This window comes from Chrysemys picta, chromosome 1 (genome assembly GCF_011386835.1).
Source record: "Chrysemys picta bellii isolate R12L10 chromosome 1, ASM1138683v2, whole genome shotgun sequence".
NCBI classification, from domain to species: Eukaryota; Metazoa; Chordata; order Testudines; family Emydidae; genus Chrysemys; species Chrysemys picta.
This window is the reverse complement of record NC_088791.1, coordinates 158,982,345-159,007,084: the sequence shown is the minus strand read 5'-3', so window position 1 is coordinate 159,007,084 and position 24,740 is coordinate 158,982,345. Positions and strand designations below refer to the sequence as shown.

The window sequence follows — 24,740 nt, the reverse complement described above, 5'->3', positions numbered from 1 at the left end:
TGTCCATATAAATGTCTAATCTCTTGCAAAACCCTGCTAAACTTTTAGCCTCGGTGCCATCTCCTGGCAACGAGTTCCACAGTGGTTGAGTTAAAAGGTATTAGTTGTGAACTGGCCACCTTTCAATTTCATTGAGTGCCCCCTTGTTCTAGTGTAGGAGGAAATGACATATCCAAGAGGGCTTAAAAAGATTTTACAACACACACCTGTGCTTTCTTAGATGGTTTCAAGGGGAAATGCTCTGGAAGGAGCCAGAGATACTACAGGTTTCAGAGTAGCAGCCGTGTTAGTCTGTATCCGCAAAAAGAACAGGAGTACTTGTGGCACCTTAGAGACTAACAAATTTATTAGAGCATAAGCTTTCGTGAACTACAGCCCACTTCTTCGGATGCATATATGCTTATGCATATAGAGCTTATGCTCTAATAAATTTGTTAGTCTCTAAGGTGCCACAAGTACTCCTGTTCTTTTTTTAGAGATACTACAGAATGCTAAAGTTATTATGGTGTTTGTGCATGTGCCTTTTTCTCACTAGAAGGATCCAGATCCTTGTAGCTTTTTCTGAAGAGAGACAGTAAAGAGTGAGTGACAAAAGCTTGAGCAAAGGGTCAGCGGCAGGTCTGCAGGAAGAATTACCTCTTTGAAATCCAAGCAGCAGGAAACAGAGTGTCAAAAGCTGCACAATCATCTCTGCTGAGTATCTAATTACCAATGGATCTGATCAGTAGAGAACATGAGGCAAGGAAACATCAGAGGTCAAAGTTGGAGACACAAAGGGATTCCATGTGAACCAAACTACCCTGGCAGGAAGGAAAAACAATCCACAAAAACTGTCAGTGAAGGGGGGGAGAGAAGAGAGAAAAAGAATCAGTAAATGACCAGAAGCTAAAAGAAAGTAGGGATGACAAAAAAAGCCTTAAAAATTGGCAATTGGATTGTAAACTCTTGTTCACATTGGTGAGCAGCTTCTCACACAAGCACAAACACTTCAGAGATCATTCCTATGAGTAAGGGGATCACGATGTGGCCCCGCAAAAGAAAATTACAGTGACAATTATCAATTACAATCAAAAATCACCGTTCTCCGCTGGGGAACATCAATGGAACAAAAAGTCTGATGCTGTGACCACTTGCACGCAGGAGTAACTTTACTCACACGAGTTATCCCACCAAATTCAGTGGGATTAGTCACAGAACTAAAGTTACATCTGGGCACAAGGGATTACAGGATCAGGTTCTGTAACTAATAGATATGCATCCCTGTCTGAGTGCAGTACCTCACAGTTCATCCTTGTGGGGAGTTGGTACCCCACAGCAGGGATACTAAAAATTCATTAAAAAAGGATTTGTGCCCACATAGTGGCATTGTAACCAGGGGACCTAGAGAAACTAATAAATTGACACTCATACACATGCGCACAGACACACACATTTGTATATGTTGAGAATTAATTTGCCAGAATTCAAAGGAAAAAAATACAAAGGTTTGTAATTTTCATTTTAACTATGGCCAATGAAATCTCCGCCCTCATAGATCATCCTGAGTAACCACAATGCTGTCTTGATAGGTGTTGTTAAGGTTGTTCTTGTCAGGATATGTGGAAGTTTCCAAAATAAATTCTCAGCCAAAAAGATGAATATTTACCTCCAAGTTGAACCCTCATTTTGAAACCTCATTTTGTTGAGTTTTAGTCAATGCATGACTAGGACAAAGTCTTTAACTCGTTAATTGGAGGTTTATAACCATATTATTTAGGAGGTGTACTCTTATTCCCTTCCCCCCCCCAATCTATAAGTTGCATATTTGTCTCACAGTATTACAGCTGCTCGTATGAATGTTAAAACTATATCCTGGATATAGCTAGTGGTTTTGAAGTTATTTAAATGCTGATTTCAAAAATATTGTTCACAGGCTCTGTTAGGACTGCAAAGAAAGCATTATTTCACCAGGTTTACACTGACCTAAATCTAGGGAGTTTTGTTGAAGTATTACATTCAAAGTAGATTAATTTTCTGATCATTCAACTAGATACCCACAAAACATTGGTCCAGCTAAAAAGTACATTGTAGTGTGCTGAACAGACAGACATATAAAGACATCTGGACTAGAAATGAATCCTAACTAGGACCGCAGATCAGTCCCATCTCCTTGGGGAATTTTTGAGTTGATTCCAAAACCCAAAGGTGTCAGTTGTCCAAGTCCAGTTTAGAGTCAGCCCCAGATAGCAGAATCCTCACAAAAGTGGTTAGTCTTCTGTGATTTTCGGTGGAATGTGGCACCCAAAAAGCCCGCACCCATGTGCTTTTGGAGACTTAGAAAGGTACAGAAGAATCTCCGTTCCTGACTTTATTCTTGATTCTGCCGCTGAAGTGCTGGCTGACTTTGGGCAAGTCACTTCACCTCTGTGTGTCTCAGTTCTCCCAGCTGTAGAAGGAGGATAGTGATGCTTAACTCTTTTATAAAGTGCTTTGAGATCCACTGATGAAAAACTCTATATAAGCACAAGATATTATTGCTATAATATGATGCATGGTCCTGTGGACTATGCATAGGACCAAGAACAAAGGGCTGTATGCTATTTGTGACTCTGACACAGATGTCCTCTGTGGCCTTGGTCAAGTCATCCTTTTCTGTCTTAATTTCCTGTGTGCATAATAAAGATAACACCACTGTGCAAGACACCAATTATTGCTCATAAAGTGCTATAAAAGTTCCAAATTCATCAATACAGCAGTTCATTGGCCTAATCATCCACTGAATCCCGACCTCAAACTCTCTCAACATTTAAAAAAAGTTACTTATGGTGGCATAAATGATCATTTGGGCAGACTAGCAGAAGTAACTCATGGCTTTGCCAATTCTAAGTAACACATCCATCCCAAATACAGGCTGATAAAATCTTTATACCACCACACATCATCAAATATGATAGATATTAGATTATAGGGAAAATGTGTCTAGGTAGCTCAAAATAAAATTGTTATGGGCTCCTTTATCCTCCACAACTGCTTAAGAGATTTGCAGTTACCCTGAGGACAAGGGTCCCTTTAGAATTCTTTTTCACTATAGCTGGGTGCTGGAATAAATTGACTAGCAGAGGTCAAACGAGCTACAGCAATGATGTATTTGGCTTTTGGAGAGTCTGCCAGATGTATCACACCGAGAGCAATTTATCTGAAATAGCATTCATAATGGGTCTCAAAGGAAGTGCCAATGTCTCCTTGAAAGAAAGGTGCTTTGATGCCAGCTAACAGTAACTGGAGTATGCATAAAGCACAACAGATGGAGCAGAAAGGAAGAAACTGGAGACAAAAATACAATGCGCATTTATTATTTGCAAGATGTACACTTTCCTGTATTATTATTAGTGGATCACTTAATAATTACTTGTACTGTTCATTCCCTCTGGGGCACCTGCCATTGGCCACTGTCGGAAGACTGGATACTGGGCTAGATGGGCCTTTAGTTTGACCCAGGAGGGCCATTCTTATGTTCTTATGGAAGGTCTAGTAAGGAAGCATTAAGCTGATAAACATGGTGCTATGACAATCGCCAAAAGAGACAGCTACTAATTACAATGGGTGAGACTCTGCCCTATGCTACAGCCCCTTTGCATATCACGGGGGATGCAGAAGGGATGTGAAGCTGTCCTAATCAGACAGCTGGGAATGCCCCTGCTATAGGGGATCCCTGAGTTGTAGAAAGCCAGCATCAACAGCTACAATCCTTCCCCATCTCAGTTACTTGGCTGTAGACAGCCCTGGGAACTGAAGGAGCATAAAGATGGCATACAGCCACCTTTGCCCCACTCCTCATTCAGATGAGCCAAGCAGAGCACTGGTGCAGCTGTGGGGTTAGGGCTAATATGTGGAGTTTGTAACCATAAAGCAATTATTGTGGCTAAAGCATTAGTATGAGAGAAGTATCAGAGGGGTAGCCATGTTAGTCTCCTCGTTATAATGAGAGAAGGCTTTTTACACTTCCTTGCCTCTTTCACCAGCTCAGATCCAGGCCATATTGAAATAGGCAAAAGCTATGAATATTTGATGGTCTACAGGAGTTGGGTTGGTCGTGTTGGTTGTCATTTTAGTGGACACAACCACCTCACTTGGCTCTGTTATTCATAGACTCAACAGAGAGAGGTCAAGGACAGAATGGATGTAGACAATGAGCTACCTTCTCCCTACATGTTGTTGTTGTCTCTTTTGCTTTTTGCACAATGTAAGTAATCTGACGTAACCACAGGGGTACGGTAGGATTCAAATAACTGTGTTTACTAACTACATACAACACTCAAGGCCTAGCTGCACACGTAAACTGCTCTTTTGGCAAACTCTTGGTGACTTATTGTTTTCTATGTTTCATAAGAGCCACAATAGGGCTGATAAGAACAGAGTTAAAAATTTTATTAAAATGATGTTTAAAAAAAATGAACGGTACAAAGGTTAAGTACAGAAGTTTCTGGTTATCAGGGAATAAGATACAGATTATCGAGGGTGCGAAGTTCAGTTTAAGATCGGGTGTCATAAGGAATACATAATCTGCAATATCCCCAATTGGGGGTAAAAGGTTGATGGTCAAAGTACAGACATTGAGATATGAGGCTATGAAGCTCATATAATGGCTATGTTCGGGTGTGAAGTATAATGAGTGGATAGGATGATGAGGATGGATTGACCCCCATTTGGTGAGATTTAACATTTAGGGAGCTTATGGTTCCAGTTCATATGATTCAATGGAGAAAGTCTCTTGGTCTCTTTCTCATAGTCGAAGAACGATGTCACTCCAGCTCTCGCCTCCTGGTATTGTCAGTGGCCAGTGACGTGTTCAATGTAGATGTCCCTGGACCATTGGATGGTGTCTGAGACCATGAGGCGCCGCATGAGCCGTGTGTAGCGTTGACCGATTCCGCAAGTCCACAGCATACGCTCGTTGCGGGGTCCCAGGCGCCCAGGGCTCCGACGATCAGGGTGTCCATCTGCACCTCGTAGTCCTTCGCTCTCAGGGTGTCGACCAGGGGGGCGTACTTTTCCAGCTTATGAGCTCGGGCTTTGCAAAATGCCGGAGTCCTGTTCTCAAAGGAGACCATGACGTCGACAAGGATGATTTTTTCTGGGCCTTGTCGGTGACGACGATGCCAGGTCGCAGCTGGCTGTCGATACCGGGGATGGCACAGTTCACGGAGATCTCCCCCAGGCATGGTGCGATGGCTTTCACCAGGTGGATCTGGATGGCGTTGTGGCGCAGCTGCCAGGCTCTGGAGTGGGGTTTGCAGCTGCACAGGACGTGGGGCAGGGTCTCGTTGGAGTAGCCGCACTTCCTGCAACACTAACTACTTAAGGAGCTGCCACACAGTTCCTAGACAGTATGGTGATCCCATCGGGTCAGGGCTGAAACACAGCAATAGGCAAGTGAGCAGGAAGCTAGTGCTGTTGCTACCCATGCTGTATCTGCCATGTAGCAATAGAGAGAGTCATTCTTCAGGATAATAATCTCAGCACGCAGCACATAATGGGCACTGACTCCTAATTGGGGTCTCTGGGCACTACCATAATATCAATATTAAATAATAATCTCTGAACACAGAGTAAACTACATCCAGCCCTAGGATAACCAAGGCCAACTCTCATTAACATCAGTTCATAGCAGGGCTAAGTTGGTCCAGTGTCGGCACCACTCAATCATTTTGGTTAGTTTCTTACAGAGAGATGATTTACAATGATATATATGAGGCTAAGAAAAGAGGCTGAAATTAAATTTAAACTGTGTTTTCTTATCAACTGAACACAGAGAGATCTCATGCACACTGACCTAAATATCCTGCTATTCTTCACCAAAGACAGCTATATCCAGGCGCCCCTCCACCCCCACCCCTGGAAATGGCAGTGCTTTAGCTGCCATGCTAATCCTGCTTGAAATAAAATGTTTGCAAAAGGCTCATTTCAAGGTATGACTAACGCCATCATTCTCCATCCACAAAAGCAAGCCCAATGAAGTATATTAATAGGAGAGGGTTTTTTTTTAAATTTGGAAGAGACATAGTAGTGAAATGGCACATAAGCACAACAACTGGAGCCAGGCAGCATGCGTGTCAGCGGTGGGTCAGAGAAAATCTGTTGTCCCTATCCCTGATTTAAAAGCAGAGTTTGTCCTACATGTATTGGCACCACTTAGCACTTTCCAATCTTTTCTGTCCACCCAACCTAGCCTCCTGCTCTGGCCCCCATAAGAATCATTTCCATCTTCTTAAGAGTATCTTTTTTTAATTGTTTTTTTTTAAGGGTGAGTTAATCATGTGAATAAAAAATAAACACTACATACAGACCTATCAGCGAGTGACAAAAATCACAGTGCTAGTATGGTGTCTTGTCGGTATAAATATGGAGCCCTAAGCTTAATGCCACCCCATATTCAACCAGGTGAGCTATCTATCTGATACCAAGCTTCTTCCAGTTGAAAATATCTTGTGGCTTAGTCTTGGGTTACATTGTGCACAGGACATAAGATGAGGTGAAAATTATGGAGCGTGGGGCAAGGGACCTCCTTTGCCTGTCCGGGCTTAGTGTTTTCCCCTTTCAGGGGTGTGGGGCCTGCAACAAATCAGTCCCTCTCCGCAGGGTTTTTATTCTCTACTCAGGTTTTCTAGTTCAGTATTTACAAGGTGGGCCTCAGGGTAGGCCCAAGCAGTACTCTTCAGCCAAACAAAAAAACAAATTCCTAACACAAAAAGGGAATACCTCTCTGTGATGGAAGTCACACCCTACACACGGTTGTAATCATCTCTGTACAAAATATGCCTCGTAAGGTATCACTTGAAAACTAACAACTGCTGGTCAACAATATGATGGTGAGATGTATGTAGCAACATTATATGTAAACTTATTAACATAAACTGAAATCATGACTGAAGTGTGTTTACCAGACATGTCTAGGAAGTGGATAAACCTGTTTCTGAAAGACAAAGGATAAGTTGACACCCTAGCCATGTGTAATCAAAGCTGATGGGCCATCACCCATCAAGTGGCCATTTTTGGTCAAGGAAGGGGGACAGGAAAAAACATCTGCATTTTAGGAAACCTCTCCCCCACCACACTCTCAGCTGGAAACAACTTTATCTATAGGTTTCAGAGTAGCAGCCGTGTTAGTCTGTATCCGCAAAAAAGAACAGGAGTACTTGTGGCACCTTAGAGACTAATAAATTTGTTAGTCTCTAAGGTGCCACAAGTACTCCTGTTCTTTTATCTATAGGTCACTCTTAGGAAAATGCAGTTGAAAATGTGACTTAACTATACCAGTCAGGGACAAAAACACCCCAAGTTCTCTCTCCCTATCTAGCTATCGCTTTTCTACCTAAGATGACAAAAGAAATAGCCTATGGACTTTGGGAGTGGATCCTGGCCTGAGAATTTGGTCAGCACTGTAATGAAAACATGTGGTAAGAACTTCACCTTGAACCAAGTCTAGTTTAAGTTTAGAAAGTGTTTTATCTTTATTTTTCTTGTAACCATTTCTGGCTTTAATGCTTCATTGCTTGTACTCACTTAAAATCTCTCTTTGCAGTTAAATAAACCTGTTTTATTCTTTAATTAAACTAATCCAGTGTTGTAAATTGTGTAGGTAACTTCATTTAAGATAGCTGAGTGTTGTATGTTGATCCCCTTAGAGTGGTAATGGTATCTGGACTGTCCAGGACAGTGAACACACACATTTTGGGGTCAAACTCCAACACTGGGAGTGTGTTGGGGGTCAGCCTGCAAGTAGTAACCAAAGCTGCTGGAAACCACAATGTGGCTGGTGTTTGCTGACTGGCTGCTAGGGTCAGAGTGGCTGGACAGGGCTGTGGCTGTACAGAGACACTCAGGGTGTGACCTGCATGCTGTTTCTGAGGAGCCCAGGTTGGGAGCTACAGCAGCAAAGCATTGTGAGGCATCTCAGGTTGACGCAAATGGCAACACAGCCCCTCATTGGTCTGGATTGCACCTCCGAATGTCATAGTGCATTAGTCTAAACAGGATTTGTACACAGTTTGCTATTTTAAATGAAATTTACACTTTAAGCCCTGGAGTAACACTTAAGTGAGTCTCAAGTGCGGTAGCTAGGAACAGTCAAAGAAAGATTACAGTTTGTTGTTTTCTGTTTGCTTATTTTGAGTGAGAAGCAGAACAGAAGCAGGGGCAAGAAAACATATGCCAAAAGAAAAAAAAACCCACAACACCGTACAGAAGAATTGTGTGCAGATTGTTGCCTATTCCATGCTGAAAAAAAGACAGAAGTTAAGAAACCTCCTCATGGATTATGACAAAGCCAGGGGAGTACAGGCAGTTTATCGGGACCCATCTGAGACATCAGGGTCTACAGCATCAGGAGGAAACAGTCCTTGCAGCTTACACGTAAGCCCAGAATGGATGCAGCTGGAGAGAGAGAAACTGCAGCTGGAAACCCTTCGAATCTAACATGAATGGGAAGAGAACGAAAAGAAACGTCAACATGAAATCAAGATGTAGGATTTAAGGGTGGACAATCCTCAGGCAATAATCAATTCTATCCACGGAACACTCAGCTGGAACAAGTTGTGTGCTGCACACAAGGAAACAGGCTGTATTGAAGACTACCTTACCACTTTTGAAAGGCTCTGCGAAGTTCATAGTGTTCCAGAGGACAAAAAAGTCCCCACACTGATTGAAAAACTCTCTGGTAAAGCTTTACATGTATTTAATTAAATTCCAGTTGAGGAGACATTGAAATGGCTTTTTAAAATTCTGGAAGTTTTGCAAAGGCTTCAAATTATTCCTGAAGTATATGGGTTGAAATTTAGAAATCTCAGGTAAAGTCCTGGCTTGAGTCGTAATGAATATGCTTATAAAATGGGTGACCTAATGAGAAAATGGATAAAGGAGAAGAGGGCTGAGGACTGTGACAAATTGTTTGAACTCTTTGCTCAAGAACATTTCCTAAGCATATGGACCGAGGAGATCAGAGAAACTTAGTATGGGATAAATCTTTAAATGCTGTAAAGGAAATGGCCATCCTGGCTGATTCCTTTGTGCAAGCCCAAATGTCAAGGCACAAACCCAATGTAAAAGCAGGGATCCTGTTTCACCCCTGAGAAGGAGGGGGGTGGCTAAAAACCCAGGCATCCCCCCCCCCCCCCCAATCATCCCCCTCCTAGAAATCCCTATCACAGACCTCCTCTAAAAGGACAAAGGTACAAGAAGGTGCTTCCAGTGAAATGCCTGAGGAATCAGTTCCCTAAGCTAAAAGTAACTAAGTCCACACTCCGTACAGCCCATATTAATGCAACTGTCCTTAACACACAACTCTGCAGGTCCTCTGAGAAGTCTGACCCTGCAGAGGTAGATATGGAATCTATCAAAGGTGCCAAGGTGAATGGCAAAGAACGCATAGGGTGGAGAAACCCTGGTGCCCACATCTTTCTGGTCAGGGAAAGCATGGTCCCAAAGACTGATGTGTTACTTAGCCATGAAGTAGCACTTCTGGCACTGGGGAAGTGTAAAGTTCCTGCATCTTTGGCTAAAGTTCATTTGGAATAGGAAGGTTTAGAAAGTGACTTAACAGTGGGGATGCTAAATAGTATCCCTGTGGAAATACTCATGGGGAATGATATTTTGCATATGACTAAGGCTGTGTGACAAAGTTCCTCCTCTGTCTTGGTGGGTCCTGCGCTTATAGGCGGATTTGCTTGCCTCAGAGATTCATGGCAGCCCTCAGTTTGGCCACTTTTGCTAGTGGTTCAAACCTGCCATCCACTCAGCTAACCTCATCACTGGCCAGCATGGGGGAAATGAAGAACAATCCCCACAGTCTCTGTGTCCCACCTAGTGGGTCGGGGACAGGCCAGATCCCTTTCCAATTTAGAGCTTCCCTTCTGGTGTTTCTCACAGACCAGGTCAACTCCTCCTGTGTCTGATCAGGAGTTGGGGGGGGGGGAGGGAAATGGGGGAGAATCCAGGCCCACCCTGTACAGCGGTTCCAGGCCAGGGCCCTGTGATCCTTTTTAAACCAGGTGTCCTGATTAGCCTGCCTGCCATAATGGATTCTAGAAAGTTCTTAATTGGTTGCAGATGTCTTGATTAGCTTGCCTGTCTTGACTGGTTCTAGCAGGTTCCTGATTGCTCTAGGGCAGCCCCTGCTCTGGTCACTCAGGGAAACAGAAAATTGTTCATCCAGTGGCCAGTATATTTGCCTCCTACCAGACTCCTGTAACCTACTGGTCTGGGTCTGTCACAGCTGTTAATGTTGTTACCCATAAAATATGGTGTTGAGATTCCAGAGGAAAATGGTAAAGACCCAGAAACTACTATGGGGGGAAGGGGCAATCCTTATAGCTGCTCTGCAGAGAAGGAATCAGTGAATTTCCAGGTGTGGGAGGGGCCAAGGCCAGCTGATGTATGGCAGAGGAAAGAAGCATGCCCTTGGGGCTGGGGGAGGAAGAATTAATCCCTACAACGGAAGAAGCTGTCCCAGTTGTCAGCTGCCAGCATTATACAGATGAACAAACAACAGACGCCGCTCTAGAGAGCATAAGGGAACATGTTCCAGCAAGGGGAAATGGGGAGAGGTTTTTTGAAGAGAAAGGAAAATTGTACAGGGACGCTCTTGTGAGGTTGGCACACCAGGTCATGCTAGAGTGTATTCAGGTCACTTCACTTGTATATTAGTATAGGTCAAAATAACTTAACTATATAAGTGTCTAACTTCAAAAAACTAATGGGAAGCCAAACTGAGTCATCTCTGGAAAGCATCAATATTTGTAACGAGTTCACGTCAGCTGAAAAGGCAGAGGTGTTGTCTGTGCTGCAAGAACACAAAGTGTTTTCTAGTAAGCCAGGGAAGAGTCACTTGCTAAACTCAAAATTATTACTGAAGAACCAGAGCCATTTCCCAGTAGACCCTACAAGGCCCCTGGCAAGGGGTTGCCTTGTTATGCTGACCTCTGGATGCCAATCCTTCCCCAAACAGTCAGTTAGTTTGGTTACTTCCTCTGCCTTCCACCCAGGAAAAGCCTTTTCTCCATGCTTCAACTTGTCTCTCATCTCTCCTCCCCGTCTCGCCCCCGAAGAGGGGTTTTTAAAAGGTCATAGGCAGCCCTTAATTGGATTCAGGTATCCCTAGTTAACCTGAGGCCACCTCTTTTCAGCTTTTAGGGAAATGTGCCTTTAGCATTCTAGGGCTAATATACCTGCCTTCCACACACTCTGTTAGTTGTCCGGTCTGAACTTGTCACAAACTGCTCAAAAAAAAATAATGGCCTTCATTGAAACCAATGGCAGAATTCCCATTGACTCCAATAGGGCCAGAATTTAATCCAAAATCTACTCTAGTTTTTCCAAATGTCTAGACCTCTGACAAGTATCGAATGATGTAGAACCAAAATAGGTAGTGAGTTCTTTTTTGTAAAAGTTTAAAAGAGAAAAGCAGTAATGAGAGTTCATAAATCAGCTTCAGTATCATTAAAGATATTTCCCCAAATTCTGCAAGCCCAAAATGTCATTGCGTGCAGAGAACAGGACCCTTACTATGTTTTTGCCTTGGCAAAAGACAACTACCCATCTGCTTGGTACACATAAGTTGTAAACTCCTGGAAGATGTTTCTCTAACAGCTCCCCCAGGGGTTTGCAGCAGGGCTTGAGCCCAGAACCCATGGGCACCATACAAAAAAAATATTCCAAGTCCAGATATCAGTAAGGATAATGTTCGAAGTAGATAAAGAATATAAAGCACAATAGGCTTTTTGATAAGAGGCCCAGATCCATCCACTAATACTCAGGCAAAACTCCTTTTGAATAAATTGCATCATTGCCTGTCAGAACAGAGGCGAAGATTTTCAAAGGCTCATTGCCTCTGTGAGAACAGAGGGGGTGATTTTCAAAGACTCAAAGGACAGTTAAGTGGCCAGACTTCCATTGATTTTCACTGGGAGTTGGGAGCCTAACCACCCTTGTGCTATTAAAAACTCTCTCGCTGAGTAAACACTGAAGGATCTGTTCAAGGTGAATATGGCCAATAAAGTACACAGGAAGTAATTTGAAGCACGCAGGTTCCTGCTTGATATGGACAAATAACGGTACAACACAGATTTTTAGAAAGTTTGTCAAATGTTAGGGATTAGTAAAGTAATATACAGGTGCTCACACCTCTGCTGTGTATGCTTCTGAGTAGAATCAGTACAGGGAGGTAGCGGCTAAAAGTCATTTCGGTATGATGTTGTTTAGAAGCCTCTATGGAATGAGATACTAGTCTTAGTCTTTTTCTCAGTGAGCACAAGTGTCAAAAGCCACCATCAGAGCTGGCTGTAATTGGCAGTCTCAGTGGGGAGACCAGGAATTAAATAGACATGGAGAGTGGAGACTGTGGTACCCTGTCACCTGTAGTACTTATTATAAAACTTTCTGCAATAGCATCTTCATTTGGGGGGCACTGAATTTCATTTTCCTTCTGCCCACATTTGAAATCTACACTCCATTATACATTTAATTAGAGACCATGCGGATAGTTTGTCTATTCCTCTTGTTGAATACTGCTGCCAGTGCACTATTGTTGCTGTAAGAAAGATCTGTGCACTTCCATTACGTTAAATAGCCACATCCTCGGAGTCTAGTCCTAGCTGAGTAACGTGGAGCTCCAGATGCTAAATTCTGCAGAAGCCTCATTGCAGTTCTGGTCCAAACAGAGGTGAAAGTAAGCTGGTACGGTCCGGTACACCGTGCCAGACTGGACCGGCTTCGCTGGCAGTGATTTAAAGGGCCCAGGGCTCCAGCCGCTGCGGGGAGCCCAGGGCCCTTTAAATCGCCACTGGAGCCCTGCTGTCGCTACCCCAGAAGTGGCAGGGCCCCAGAGGCGATTTATAGGTCCTGGGGCTCCCCACAGTGGCAGGAGCACCGGGCCCTTTAAATCCCCGAGCCCGGCTGCCGGAGCCCAGGAAGCCAGGCTCCGGCAGGGATTTAAAGGGCCCAGGGCTTTCCGCAGCGGCCGGAGCCCTGGGCCCTTTAAATCACCCCCGGAGCCCTGCTGCCACTACCCCAGCCCTAGGCTGAGCCCTGCTGCCCCAGGGTAGCAGCAGCAGGCCTTCCGCAGTGATTTAAAGGGCCTGGAGCTCTGCAGCAGCCGGAGGCCTAGGCCCTTTAATTCACCCCTGAGCCCCGGGACTCCCAGCCACCTCTGCAGCTGGTAGCTCCAGGGTGATTTAAAGGCCTTGGGGCTCCCAGCCACAGCCCCAGGGCCTTTAAATCTTGAAAGGCCCCGCCTCTTCCGGTTGAAGCCACACCCGCTCAGGACTCTGGCGTACCGGTAAGTCCTTTAAGTTACTTTTACCCCTGGGTCCAAAGCCTTCAACATCACATTTCAGAATATTTATATATTTTGATTTATATGTAACCTTTCTGCCAGGTGGAGTCGGCAGCAACAAGGGCCTCTAGAGGCAATACTTCAAGCAATACTTCCCCACTTGCAAGCACTGAATCTGAATACAACAAAAGAAATTTTTTATTAAAAGGGAAAGAGAACCAAGCATTAACATGGGAGAATACCACAACCACATTCAAAAGCATGGGACCGTAAGCAAATCCCGACTCCATAGTGCATTGGGCAGTGACCTTCGCCTCAGTTTCCAATCTTGTGGTGGGAAAGTCCAATGAATGAATGCCTCTTAATACATCATTCCCCTCTCCCTCCATTGCACCCCACTCACGGCTGTCCTTTGTTAGCAAAGACTCAGAGCTCAGAGGTTTGTTCACAGGGGTTCACTTCCCACCTCCAGGAGGGCATCTACCAAATCTTCTACTCCAGCCTCTGAAACTGGCTCACAGCTGTTGCGGTCTCTCTGCCGCTGCCACTTGCTGCTCCCATGGGGTCACGTTCGGAAGTTCTGCCATCTAACCCATCTCGTAGTGATTTCAGCAGGTAGTGGAGAACCTCACCGCCAGTGAAGGCTGTGTTGTCTTTCACTGTTCCTATACAACTGCTCAGCAGTGACATCAGCTTTAGGAATCACCAACTGGAAACAAAGACTGTGAATTGAGTCTAATCAGCACTTCAAACACTGGAGAGGGGCAGTATGACCAGGCTCCTAGGGGGCCCACATTGAGGTTACTCAATTAGGGAAAACTGCAAAGAATGGGGCAGACAGTTCCCAATGCTGGTGGATATTCCAATCCTTAGATTTACCAAGCCAACACAAAATAGCTGTAAAACCTTACTGGTTACCCAGAAGCCAAAACACAGTTCCCTTAAAAGTAACCCAGCCTTGGGCTTCCACCTAGACACCCAAGTCAGATATGATGAGGATTACTGAAAATCTTATTCATCATAAAAAGAAAGTTCTATCAATCCCAAAGGATCAGACACATTACCTCCCAGGTTAATGAATATGTCAGATCTTATCCAAATACTTGCTTACCTCCAATTCTTATTAACTACACTAAAATTTATTAAAAAAGAAAAGAGAAAGAGTATTGGTTAAAAGAGCAGTATACACGCAGACATGAGTACGGTTCTGAGATCACTTTCACAGTAGAGACGGTGAGCTTTGTAGTTGCAAAGAGTTCTTTCTGAATTAGTCCATAGGTTATAGTCCAATGTTCATATCCAGGGTGATCCAGGTGGGACTGGAGATCTCAGTCTTACGACTCAAGCTTCCCCGAGTAAAGCATCAAGCAGATCTGAGATGAAAGGATCAGGTCCCAAGAGTCCTTTATACAGTTTTATAGCAGCCTATTGACTATGCAGTCCTGGGTGAACAATAGGCTTTGAAGTAAGCTTAAAACATCCCCTAACATCACCGGTCAGTTTACCAAACTTTAAAAGAGACATATAGACACTGGCATTATTTCACCCAAGATGTTAATATTCCCTTTTGAGTTCTGAATCAATAGCTATAGTAATAGACAGGAACTGTCTGTTTACATGGCTAACATCTAACAAGATATAAGTAAACACATACAGTTAGTATTACCTCTAATTCTCTAACAATACAGGTTTGCATTTCAAAGTTCTAGCCTATCTAACATGGAATGGCCCGAATTACCATTTACATACTTTTCTGACATGTCTCTAATGGTTGAATCTGGGTCATTTAGCCTGAAAGCTACTTAACCCTTTCTGGCCATGTGTCACAGGCAGGTCAAATGGTATCTAGGACTCTTTGCATGGATCCATATCACCAGATGAGAACACCTGCCCCTATCCACTCTCTCCTTCACTAGGATTTGGCATCTCCACCCCCTGCTTAGCAAGTGAGGGTCAGTTTAGGGTGATCCCCTCAATCAGGACATGCTAAGCACAGTTCTGCTTCCCTTTACTTGAATAAGAAACAACATTCTATTTACCCCTGCGTTCAAATACTAGAGTGATTTGTAACCCAAAATCAGCCAAAATTGATCTTGTTGGCAAAGCAGCTCCATCTGCCGTGCACCTAGGCAGAGTAGGTGTGACTACAGAAACACAGTCTACTCCTAAAGTCTTTTCCCCCAGCTTATCACTAGATGTCAGGGGAGACCTCATTCAGGCCCTGCTTACACATAGGCTATGTCTACACTAGCGCTTTTGTCGGTATAACTTATGCCACTCAGGGGTGTGAAAAACACACCCCGACCAATATAAGTTACTCCAACAGAAGCGCTGGTGTGGACAGCGCTACATCGGCAGGACAGTGTCTCCCACTGACATAGCTACCACCGTTCATTGGGGGTGGTTTAATTATGTTGACAGGAGAGCTCTCACCCATCGGCATAGAGTAGCTACATGGGAGATCTTACAGCAGCACAGCTGCATCGGTACAACTGTTTCACTTGAAGCTCTCTTGCGTAGACGTGGCTATATCATCTGCTTCAGATGCATGTGATATTTACTCATTCCAAATAAGTACAGAAACATTCAGTTCAACTCAGTGCCAGCTTTTAAAATGCTCCAAAGTCACCAACACTAAAATTCAAGCCCTCCTCCCATAATTCATTGTTCCCCAATCAACTCATCCCATCAGAACAAAGCAAGCCTTGGAAAACAGATAAGGATATGCTACAAAACCTAAGATCAGACTCATTCTACCTTACCAAGGTTTGGTCAAGAGCACATGGCCTACTAGTAGAATTTCTGGACCCCATGTCCTGATGAACACATCTAGGAATAAAGAGCTCAAGCAGATCTCAAAGACATAGACAAAAAGATGGTCCACTGGTTAGGGTACTAGCCTAGGATCTGAGAGACCTAGCTTTAAGTTCCCTGACTTCTCTTGTGACCTTGGGGAAGTTCCATTGACATCAGTAGGATTAAGGTTTCACCCTTATTCTCTCTGTGGCTCAGTTCTTTACTCCTATAAGAAGGATAATAGACACTTCTCTACCTCCAAGGGATGTTATGAGGATAAACCCACTAAAGATTGTGAGGAACTGGGGGACAGGGCATATAAGTCCCACTGATGGCTAGATAAAATGTCACTGCAACTGTGATTCATAAATGTTAAGACCAGAATGGACTATCATCATCATGATGATGATTATTTATACTTCCCTGTGAATGCACACAGTCCTGTAGAGTGGACGGCCTGTGCTAAGCAAGAAGCAAGTCCCTTCCTTGCTTCAATAGTATCTGTGACTCTTTTTATTTGTTTTCTATAGAAACAGATGAGCAATACTTTGCTCATAAGAATGCTCCCAGAGAGTAAAAGTCTTGTAAATACCAGTGTGAATGTATGTATGAAGGTTTACACTAGAAACGTTCATGTGCCTTGAAAACTCCTCCTGTTAGCTGAAGTTTTAGTCATCCAATCAATGAACAGAGTCAATATCATTTGATTTTATAGACCTGTCCCGCACCACTAATATGGAATAGCAAACAGCCAAAGTGAATACTTCATGAACAACCCATTGGCTGAAATTTGTTCATGCAAACTCTTGTAACAATTTCAGACAAATTATCCATATACAGATAACTAATGAATAGAACAAAGAATAAAAGTCAAATAAATGACTTTATATTAATCTGACTAACAGTAACCTATAAAATATCAATATAGTGTCCCATATATTTCGACTTGCCACACACCCTTGAGGAAGTGCAGTAGAGGTTTTTTGTTTTTCTTTTTCTAGTGTGCTTTAGGTCATGAAATAATTTTGTTTGCTCTGTGAGAGGAATGCAAACTGCATATTCCATTTCTTTGTTGTTAGTGTGGATAGGGCAGGGTTACATAAAAACAATGATTGCCATTGTGTAATACAGTTGCTTGTTTCAAGAATTTGCTTTGTCTGTTTACATCCCTGGCTTTTATTTCCCATCGCAATAAAAAGTAAAATAAAAAAAAAACCCATCTAACTAAATTACCTTGCTGAATTTCCACATAATCCTATTTATGCAGGAAGGATTTATTTACAGTGTTTTCCAAACTTCCTTTCTGGTCATTAATATTTTAATAAACTAGTTTTGTCATCAGTGAATGCTCTGGGAATTAGACACACAACTTCTCTAGCTATTAGCGGGCACTGCACACCTTTCCGTAAATAGACCATTATGAATCTTTCCCACTGCTCTTTCACTATTTCTTTCCTCTCTACTTTTTTTTTTTTCATTTTAATTCTTTTCCCTGGTTTGATTACTCCTGTTCTCATATTGATTAAGCCACCCTTTCCCCAGCTGCAGTCAAAGCCCACATTGGCTCACTCCACTTAGTGACAGTTCCATCAAAAATACTTTAAGGGATGAGCAGTTTCCAAAGCAGCAGAACCAGAAACTGAATGCAGTGTCTTGCACATACATTACATGGTCCGAAAAAAAGGTCTGAACTCACCTAATATTTCATCCAGCATCTTCTAAACCTCATCAGAGGAAATTAAAAACGAAATTGACTTCTTGAGATGATAGATCAAACACCTTAAGGAACATCTGCAATTTGTGGTTCTGAGAAATGAAAACTGAAAAGCTGGGTAGAGTGGATATTGGGTGATTTATAAACTGCTTTTCTCCACTCATTTCAAGTGCCAGTACATTTGGTAGATCATCAATACAATCATCTTTAACATATGATTTTCAAAATAAATTAAGTTATACAGTGTCCCATTTATATCCATCTCACATGCAGTGTAGGGGTTTTAAAATATCTTTAAGTTCCAGCTTTGCATTATAAGCAAGATTCTTGCTATTTATCACCAGGTTAATGTTAAATACATTCTATAAATCTGTATTTGTGATAGTGCAACTGACACAAATTACTGTAGCTATTAGCACTATTTATGCCTAATGTTCTAGAGCCAATTGTTCATAAACGTCCCCAAATACTTCAGAGTTGTCCAGGAACAAAAATATTAACTGCTACTCCTTGACACATTGTTGTTTTAGTAATCTAATCCTTTGGAAACGATCAGAAGATCTTTAAAGCCCTTCACCTCTTAATCATATCTGGTATGAATCGCTATGTCAGTTAACACTGGGTGCATAAATCTCAGACAATGTGGATTTATGACATTGAGATGTCATTCACTAGTATCAGCTAAATATGATTAAAATTATGGGATTGAGAGAAAGACATAAATAGCTGGTTGCAATTCTACTGCTGACCTTACAAAAAAAGGAGGAGACTAAGGGTTACAATCTGCTGGTGTATTTAAGTAACAGTTTCACGTTCTCCCTGTTCAGATTAATTGCTTCTTTAATCGGTGAATGCTGACACATGTGGCTGTGCAAGTTCATAGGGAGGAAGATTGTGGAGATGCTATCAAGTTTCATTACATTCTGTGCTCTTAATTGTCTTCATCACTGGAAACCACCATTTTATTTAATCTAAAATAAGACAGAAATCCAGTAACATCATTTACATAACAGCAAAATGGTAAAAAATCCCTAACCAAAAATAAATCTATATGAGATAATCAGACATTGGTTCTGCACTTGTGGGTCTTTTTCCTCTTGTGGAGGTGGGTCATTTTTCTGCTGGTCTCTTCTGATCACTACCTACAGCAGGATAAGAATCCACATCAGAACATTTTTGATTCATTCAGTTTAGCCTAGTGACACTTACATGCTGGGTCAAGTGCACTGCCGCTGACTGAAATTGGAGATACTAATGGAGTCTTTAAATGGATTCTGAATTGACTCTAGATGTACAAACCAGCTAGAAACTAATTTTGTTCTAGATAAACATGCCAAATCATCCAAAAAATAATTCAAATAGTTGGTTCAAAACACATAGATAAGTTGTTTTATGGCTTGGATTTATATTAGTCATCTTTCTCTTGCTCATTAGCTCATCCCCCTTTCTCATTTGATAGGAGAGCCTTTATTATAGCAGTGCCTTCACACACCAACACTGCTAAGGTTCTGTCAGCATTTCTATTACAAAACCCTACTTTCGTGGGCTTATGATGACTGGTGTGAAAAAAAAAGATGCTCCCAACTGAAACCTGGCGAACATGACATTAGGTCCCTGCCTCAGAGGGAATGTTAGCTTTTGGTATTGTTTCCTGCATATTTCAGAATAAAAATCTGCGAAGGTGGGTAGGTTTATTGGTCTAAAAAAAATTTTATTTTCCGTGGGATTCATTCTCCTCTCTCTCTCTCCCAAGGCTGTGTACAATTCTCCCCCTGCCCCATATCTTTGCTCCCAACATTTAACTTACTCCCACCTCAAGTCCTAACCTTCCTCCCACGCTTCTTTCCTACCTGCTCCAGTTGGGAAGAATTCAGGCAGCACCAACTTAAGCTGATCACAAAGCAGCTGTCCAGCTCCTCCCTAAAGAATTACCTCATTGTGGCAGGGCCAATATAGCTGACTCTCCATCCCCCCTCGCTAAAGGATCCCCCAGAACAACAGGCATTTTGAGGGCATGTTAGGGGCAGTCCAAAGGTGTGAGGGGAATGACTGGGACACCCTATGCCCTGGCTATTCCCCAGCTCTCAACATCAATAGTTTTCATCACTGGTTCAAGTGTGGCTACCCCTGTGGGTGCACTGGGTGGGGGAGAGGGCAAAGACAGCTTCTGTTCAACCCTGTAGCACTCTCATGCAGGAGGCCTACCCTCTCCCATGAACTGTACCCTGTTTTCCTACGCATCGCCCCTGGTGGCATGGGGTGTGGCCATCTCCCCTTCTCATATACCTGCTGCAAATGCAGACACAGGCAGAGAATATGAACTGGGTGAAATCCTGACCTCCTGGAAGTCAAAGGGAGCTTTGCCATTAACTTCAGTGGCATCAGGATTTCACCCACTGGGTGTTTCCAAAATAGGTTGTCCTGCTGCTGACCAGGTTCCCTACCGCAAGCCCTTTATGTATTACACTCCTGTGTGTCAGCCCTCCACTGCTCATGCGCGCTCCCTATGCCGACCCTTTCTGCACGCAAAACTAGAATTTTGCAGTTTCTCTTTTTTCTCCCATTGGTCTAACTTTGATTCATCTGGCTGGGATTAGCCTATCAGCCTCACTTTTATTTAAAAAGAGACAGGTTAGCAGTAACAACAGCAATTCTTTGTATTATATTATAGCACTTTGAAGATACAACTGAGATGATTGGAGAACTATTGTGATAGGTGCTACAGGTACACTCAGGCCTAATCTACATTCAAAAAAGTTTGCTGGTATAGTATACAAGTATATATATATATATATATATATACACACACACACACACACACACACACACACACACTTGTATACTATACCAGCAAACTTTTTTGAATGTAGATTAGGCCTGAGTGTACCTGTAGCACCTATCACAATAGTTCTCCTATATATATATATATATATATATATATATATATATATATATATATATATATATAGTAAGCTATCCCTGCAAGAGCACTGATATAACTGTCTACGTTAGAGGCTTTTGTGAGCATAAAAATGACGTTAAACAAACAAAACAAAAAAAATCACACCCATAATCACCAAAAGTTTTAAGTGGGGGAAAGGGAGTTCTATTATCCCCATTTTACAGATGGGAAACAGAGGCAGACTAAATGCTGTGACCAAGGCCCCACAGGGAGTCTGTGGCAGAGCCTGGAAATGAACCCAGATTACTTGAGTTCTAGCCCAGTGCTTTAACTACAAGACTAGTTTTCCTCTTTTAAATGAGCTGGTTAAAAACCCTGCTTTACTAACAAAACTTTCAGTTTTTAAAGCTAGAAGACTTTTTAAAGTTTGATTATTCTAAGACAATTTTCTAAATTGTCAAATTCACATTTCCACCTTTATGTGGTTTTTAACTTCTCACGCATCACTCCATTTGAGCAATGGAAGTAGAGAGTCAAGCTGAACTTTTGTAGCAAGTCTGCTTCTCACACATTAGCACTAGGCTGCAATATCTGTGTTGCAAACACTACTAGGAACGACCTAGCCCTCCCCCCACCCCCCAAAAATGCTTTTTTCACTGAAATAAAAAAAATCATGAAACATTCCCATTAATATTAAGGTGCTGTTAGGGTTTTCTTCTGCGTTTTTTTTTTAAACCAATGACTAGATTTTATAGTCTTACTCCCACTAAGTAGCACCTTACTCCACAAGTGGTACTATCAACATCAGTGGGAACCATGGGTGCAAATGCTAACCAGTTTCAGAAAGAAATTTGAATCAGCCAACCCTCAGCTTTAATCTGAGTCTCTTGCCCCTAGGTTCCCTATGGAAGCCCTCACTCCTGGGCAATCTCTCAGCTCCCAGTCCTTTCTGTGTCCAGTTACTTCTAGTCCCTGGCAGCGCTCCCTATCTCCTGCCACAGGTTGCTGTCTGGAAGCACCTTTCCAGGGCCCTTCCTCTGTCAGCCTGTCCCCAAAGGAGGCAGAAAACAAAGGCTAGCCATTGCCTCAGGCAATGCTGCTGGACCTCACTAACAGTCCCTAGGAGCCTCTCCTCCTGAGCAAACTTTCCACTTCTCTGTGGTGAGTTTCATCTTTTTAAGCTCCTCTTCTCAAGGTGGTGCATGTTCTGCAGGTGCACTAATTGGTACTGCCCGAGTACAGGACAGCTTATTAGCCTTTCAAACAGTGGGATGGGGGCATGTTCCATCACAAGGTTCAACAGCGGCTAATGTAGAATGGCAGCAGAATCTAATTTTCCTGAACTTCTTGCTTAACGATAACCCTCTGGCCCCCTCCTGGAACTTCATTTGCCTGGGAGAGATCTCATTTCATGTAGCTAAATAAATTTTATGTCCCTTACTCTCTTTAAGATAAACAGGATCCCTCCTTTTTCTCCCCTGTTCAATGAACTAAGAGTATTTTCCTTCACTTAAAAATTGGCATCTCTTCTTAGATCTTCACCCTTGTGGTTACTTTTCCTTGTTTATATTCAGGTTGCTTTCTTCCTCTGGGAATGTGATAAAAAGGATAAAAATTGCATCTCACAAATGAAAAGGCAAGAGTATAGACACTTATGATATTTTACTCAACTGTAGCGACATTACCAATAAGCGGAGCAGTAAATAAAGTAAGCAGATGTTCACAAGCAGGTGAACAAGGCTGGTTTAGAGGTACCCAGATTACTATGAACAGCCCATTTCTCTCTCCCACACACACACACACCCCACCCCCCCACCCCCCCACCCCCGTCACTTGACCGAAATGGCTCTTTTGCTATTCATCACTCTCTTCCCCCCATCAATTTTCATTGCCCTCCACTGCTTCTTTATCACTTTTGTTGTCAAGCATACAACTACTTTTAGATCAGATGTTTGCCATAAATCCAGGGAGTAGACTTCTAACCCATAAAGAATATAAATAAATTGGCTAGTTTAAGAGGAACTAGTAGATAATGTATTTCATACCCACAGATATTGCTAATATCTCCGTGTCTCAAAATGACATTACTCTCATGATGATGGTTTGTGTGTCCCTCCCACACCATTTTAACACATGGTGCTTCTCCCACATTAGACAGGACAAATACATTAGTGTACATATATCTAATTACAACAGTCCTCCTTATGCTCCCCCTTAGCGTGCCCTGTAGTTTGTTTTATTAGAAACCAGCACTAAAGAAAGCAAGATTTAAGACTTAAAATCAAACCTAAGGAATGCTGAGAACGTCTGTTTTCCACACCAGTATGAATATATCTAATCATCAAATTATTTAAAAAAAATTTTTTAATGTTCTCATTAGAGCTGGTGAATTTTTCCAGCAAATAGTTTTTGATGAAAAAAAATGTAAAACAAATTTTGAAAGAGTCAAAATTCACACCAGTGTCACACTGATTAACTGCATTGACTTCAATAGAGTTAGTGATTTACAACAGTGTGAATAAGAAGGGAATGATAAGTTTCAACCCTTTTACATTACAGGAAATTCTGGGCATACTGAAGCAAACAGCCATCACTCCCTGCTAATCAGATCCATGTCCTTTCTGGCAGGTGAACTAGAATCAAGAACAGTGTTCCCAAATCTATTGATTGACAGAAGTTGTGAAGGGGTGACAGGGGATGGGATGGGCGGCAGGTGGAGCCCCTCTTTGGGGAGGCTATCCCCTGGCTCTGCCCCTTCTGCCCACAGGCATAGGCGCCGACTTCTAATGGCACCGGTGGGTGCTCGATCCCCCTCTGCCCCAAGCCCCGCCCCAACTCCACCCCTGCCTGTCCCATTGGACTCCTTCCCCAAATTCCTGCCCTAGCCTTGCCTCTTTCCCACCTCCTCCCATGAGCATGTTCCCGCTCCTCCCCCCTCCCAGAGCTTGCTACAGCTGTTTGGCGGCGGCAAGCGCTGGGAAGGAGGGAGAGGAGCGGGTACGCGGCACGCTCAGGGGAGGAGATGGAGGAGGAAGTGAGGTGGGGCACGGAGCTTGGCTGCTGGTGGGTGCAGAGCACCCACTAATTTTTCCCCGTGGGTGCTCCAGCCCCGGAGCACCCACAGAGTTGGCGCCTATGTTTCGACCCCCCGCCCCCCAGACTGGAGTCCCGACCCCTCCCATCCCCTTGCAGTCCTGACACCACCTGCCCCCAATGAGCCGGAGGAGCCCCTGGCTGGCCAAAGCCCCAAGCCCTCTTCCCCCCCGCACCTACCTGGAGGAGCCCCCCTGCCACTTGCCCAGAGCCGCCCCTGGCTAGCCACAGCCGTGTCACACCTCCCCACCCCTCCCCAGACCCCAACCGCCCAGGAAAAGCCAGAGCATTGCAGTGTCTCTTCCCAAAGAAGAACCTGAGCTTTTGATATGCTCCATGCAGGTTCTGGGACAGCTGAGGAGGCAGTATTTGCTACTCAGCTTCCTGGGTTCATCAGTAATCTCTCTGGTGTCCAGGTAGGGTGAGCAGATGTCCCGATTTTATAGGGACAGTCCTGATTTTGGGGTCTTTTTCTTGTATAGGTTCCTATTACCCCCCACCCTCTGTCCCGATTTTTCACACTTGCTGTCTGGTCTCCCTATGTCCAGGGTGCCCCAGAACCTGCATGGGGCATAATAAAGCAAAATCTTTCTCTGCCAAACCCACAACCGGGCATCCGGCAGCAGCATCAGGGGAGGCAGAGTCTCCCCTGTCCTATTATACCCACCACCCCTGGGGGATGGATCACGTGATGATTACCTGTTCTGTTCATTCCCTCTGAAGCACCTGGCACTGGCCACTGTCAGAAGACAGGATACTGGACTAGGTGGACTTTTGGTCTGACCCAGTATGGCCATTTTTCTGTTATGAATCTCACAATATTTGGTGCTTTTCTTAGAGCCCCAGCTCATGGATTCCTGAGATTAGAGGAGAAGCTCAGTTTTCATTTAAAAAAAAAAAAGAAAGAAGTTTCTACCTTTGATAGTTGC

General features: G+C 43.4%; 1 long non-coding RNA gene across 1 annotated transcript in view; it reads right to left on the bottom strand.

The window, feature by feature from the left end:
• Positions 1-17,956: 17,956 nt before the first annotated feature.
• LOC135976732 (uncharacterized) overlaps positions 17,957-24,740 on the bottom strand; it is a 42,635-nt gene continuing 35,851 nt past the window's right edge. Inside the window, exon 5 of the long non-coding RNA XR_010594031.1 lies at positions 17,957-18,958. This is a non-coding gene — a long non-coding RNA (uncharacterized LOC135976732). The remainder of the gene's footprint in view (positions 18,959-24,740) is intronic.